Source organism: Pteropus medius, unplaced genomic scaffold, assembly GCF_902729225.1.
Source record: "Pteropus medius unplaced genomic scaffold, Ma_sr-lr_union100, whole genome shotgun sequence".
In the NCBI taxonomy this organism is placed as follows: Eukaryota; Metazoa; Chordata; class Mammalia; order Chiroptera; family Pteropodidae; genus Pteropus; species Pteropus medius.
This window is the reverse complement of record NW_024355205.1, coordinates 9821092-9825185: the sequence shown is the minus strand read 5'-3', so window position 1 is coordinate 9825185 and position 4094 is coordinate 9821092. Positions and strand designations below refer to the sequence as shown.

The 4094-nt window shown below is 30.1% G+C and overlaps 1 pseudogene; it reads right to left on the bottom strand.

Moving 5' to 3' along the window:
• Positions 1–1289: 1289 nt before the first annotated feature.
• LOC120598822 (low molecular weight phosphotyrosine protein phosphatase-like) lies at positions 1290–2692 on the bottom strand (annotated as a pseudogene).
• Positions 2693–4094: the final 1402 nt, after the last annotated feature.

The following is a 4094-nucleotide window of genomic DNA, read 5'->3' as shown; positions in this document are numbered from 1 at the left end:
TTGTTCACTTATCTGATTTTATTATGTTTCCCTTTTAAAATCCTGCCTTGTTATATTTCTTTTTCAATTATATGAAAGATTAAAGGTAAGTAAAAGAATACAATTAATATACAACATATACTATTCAAAAGTTAAAATAAAGGCTTTATATTTACCTCAAATTATTCACTCTCTTTTTAAAGAAATAATAATTTATAGATAAACACCCTCTATAGTCTCTTCATCTCATTTTTTACTATTTCCAGAGAAAAACTATAATTTTTAAATTTGATGAAAATCCAAATCCTATGTTTATATTAACACTATATAAGACTACTAAATACTTTATTAAAATAATAATTCATTAATATTTTGCATATATTTATGAGTACTTTTACTTTATATCAAATAGAAAAATTAATGAGATAAATACTATAATAAATCATGGTTTAAAATTTAAATTAAGTAAAAGAGCTCTAGGGAGAAAATTATAAAACATAACTGAAAGTCATCAAAGAAGATATGAATAAATGAAAAGATATTCATGTTTGTGAATATTAAGGTTTAATATTGAAAATGTTAAATTTCCCCTAATTAAAGTATAAAAATGAGATAATTATAATACAAATTCCAATAGCTTTTTGGGGGAATCTTGATAAATCAATTCTAAATTCTTACAAATGTGTATAAGTTCAAATCAAGATTGCTCAATTATAAAAAAAGAAAAGAAATTGAAGATGGTGGGACGGTCTCATAATAAATCATCATATATTATTATTTTCCACCTTAGTGAACACTGACAATTGTTTTCCAAAGAAATATATGGCAACTTGGTAAAAAATAAAAAAAATAAAAATAAAAATTAAAAAGAAAACAGGAAAGAATGGACAGCTGGAAGGGAAAAATATAGATTCCTATCTCATATTAGTCATAAAACAAATTTCGATTGAGATAAACATCTAAAATGACATATAGATATTTGGTATTGAAATAACATGTTTTAGGCAACTCAGGATAAAGAACGATATCTATGCACTAAATCATAAGGACAAGATTAATGTATTTGATTATATAAATATTAAACTTTTGTTTTAACTGTCTTAATCAAAGATATTTATTTATTCTTTTGCTGAACACAACGACTGATTTCTAACTACAATTATTTTTTAAGATGAGAAACAGTAAGAACTGAACTGACAGCACAGGCCTTAAGTGATGGAATGCTGCTATACTTTGACACTGAACTGAGAAATGCAGGGCCGTGGGCACTAGCACAGCTGTGGCAAGAGAGGATGAAGCTAGCAGATGTTCTACAAGAAGGCTCTGCAGCACCTCACACAATACTGAGAGACAGTCTTGAAGTTGGAGTTATTCCCAAAATAGGGATCTTCGTGATAAGTGGTTTTTTTGGACCATAGCTCCTAAGTAGTTCAATTCTAGCTTTGTTGGTTTTTTTTTTTTTTACCATTTTATTTTATTTATTTTATTCTATTTTTATTGTTAATTTTAAGTATACAGTATATTGGTTAGACATTTATACTGTTTATAAAATGATCCCCCTGTTTACCTTATCTTCCCTCTGGCTCAGCCATTACATTACCAATGACTACAATTCTTATACAGAGCTCCCGATCCCCATGACCCTCTATCAACTACTAATATGTATTTTTTTCACCCTTCACCCTTTTCTCCCAGGCCCCCAACCCCTCTCCACTCTAGTCATCACCAGATTGTCCTCTATATTTGTGAATCTGTTTTCAATTAGTTCATTCTTTTTGTTCCTTAGATTCCACATATAAATGAAATCATATGGTACTTATCTTTCTCTGTCTGACTTATTTTGTTCAGCATAATAACCTCTAGATTCATTCATGTCCTTGCAAATGGTAGGAATTCATTTTTTTTCATAGCTGAGTAATATGTATATATGAACCTTAACTTCTTTATTCAGTTGTCTGTTGATGGGAATTTAGGTTGTTCCCATATCTTGGCTATTGTAAATAGTGCTGCCATGCTTATGATACATCTGATAAGGGGTTAATATCCAAAAATATATAAAGAACTCGTACAACTCAACGACAAAAAAAAATCCAATTAAAAAGTCAGCAGAAGACTTTTCTCCAAAGAGGAAATACAAATAGATGGCCAATAGCCATATGAAAAGATGTTCAAAGTCACTAATCACCAGAGAAATGTAAATTAAAACCACAATGTCATAGCACCTCATGCCTCTCAGAATGGCTATCATCAATTAATCAATTAACAAGTGATGGTGAGAACTTGGAGAAAAGAGAACTTTCATACACTGTTGGTGGGATTGCAAATTGGTACAGCCACTGTGGAAATCAGTCTGGAGGTTCCTCAGAGAATTAGCTTTACTGTTTTTAAGTCGATTACTTTTTCTAGTTAAATCTCTCAGATTATTTTCATCCATACATAGTATATAAACAAATGTGGTAAAACCTTCTTTGGTAACCTGCCAGGCAATGTGATTCATGGGAATATCATGCCTCCTCATGCAGTTCAGTCCTTGATAATCAGGAGGGTTTCCTACTTCATAAGTGATGTCGCCACACTGTCTATCTTCCAAGTTTCAGAAACATTTTGATATGTTACAAGTTTTCTGGAAACTGCTTCTACAATCAACAGATGTTATACCCAGACACACCAACAGCACTGAGTTGGGGACCTGGTTGGCCAGCCATCTTCCCATACAAATAGCAATATTAAATGTTTTTATAAAACAATATCACATAAGCAAAGATGAATAAAAGGAAAGATTAGAATAAGCTATTTTCAAATAGTGCTATCTTGAATGAAAATTCAAACAATCAAATTTTACTTAATTTTAGTAAAATAACCACTCTCTAAAATATTTGATCATTAAAACAGAACATATCACTTACCAAATAGTGAGACTTATAACTGGTAGTATTCATGCAAAGATTATAGGAAATATGACGGAGATTATTTCTCTAAAAATTGAATAAGCTTGACTGCAAGTAACAGAAACCTCAGTTAATGTTAATTTAAACAGATAAGCATTTCGTTATGTGATGCCAGAGATAGCCAACTTGTAAGATGGATAAGGTAGGTGGACAACCATGAGCAGCATATCTCCAAATCCCTTAGACTTTCTTCTTCTTGTCTCCTATTGTTACAAGATGGCTCCTTTACCAGAAGGCATTCAATTAACAGTTCAAGGAAGAATTGAATAATAACCATAGGGCTAAAAAGGTTAATGTCAGTTGATTTTTTTCTCTTTTTAAAATTTGTTTTATATTGAGGTAAATTGGTTAATAACATTATGTAAATTTCAGATGTACAACATTATAACTCAATATCTGTGTTCTCTATTGTGTAATCACCACCACAAGTTCTAATTTCCATCTACTACTATATATTTGACCCCTTTTATCAATTTTTGTCCTCCCTTACCCACCCTTCTCTCTGGTAACCACTATTTTTTTTGGCTGTATCTATGAATTTGTTGTTTTGTTTTGTTAGTTTACTTGTTACTTTTTTTATTTTATAGTCCACATATGAAAGCAACAGAACACATATTCTTTTCAAGTCTACATGGAACATTCTCAAAGATAAACCATATGTTGGGAAATAAAACAAGTCTCAACAAATCTGAGAAGATTAAAATCATATCAAGAACCTTTTTGACCACAATGATTTAAAACTAGAAATCAACTACAAAAAGAATCCTGGGTAAAAATCAAAAATATATGGAGATTAAATAACATGTTGCTGAAAAAATTTGGAGTCAATGAAGAAAGAAAAAGAAAAACCAAAAAAATACAAAAGAGACAAATAAAAATGAAAATAGAACATACTGAAATAATTGGGAAACACCAAAAGCAGTACTAAAAGGGAAGTTTATAGCAATACAGGCCTACCTGAAGAAACAAGAAAATTCTTAATCTAACACTATACCTTAAGGAACTAAAAAAAGAAAGACAAACAAAGCACAAAATTAGTAGAAGGAAAAAGTTATAAAATTAGAGTGGTAATTAATGAAATTGAGAATGAAAAGACAATAGAAAAGATTAATGAAATGAAGAACTGGTTTTCGAAAAGATAAAATTGACAAAGCCTTTAGCTAGATT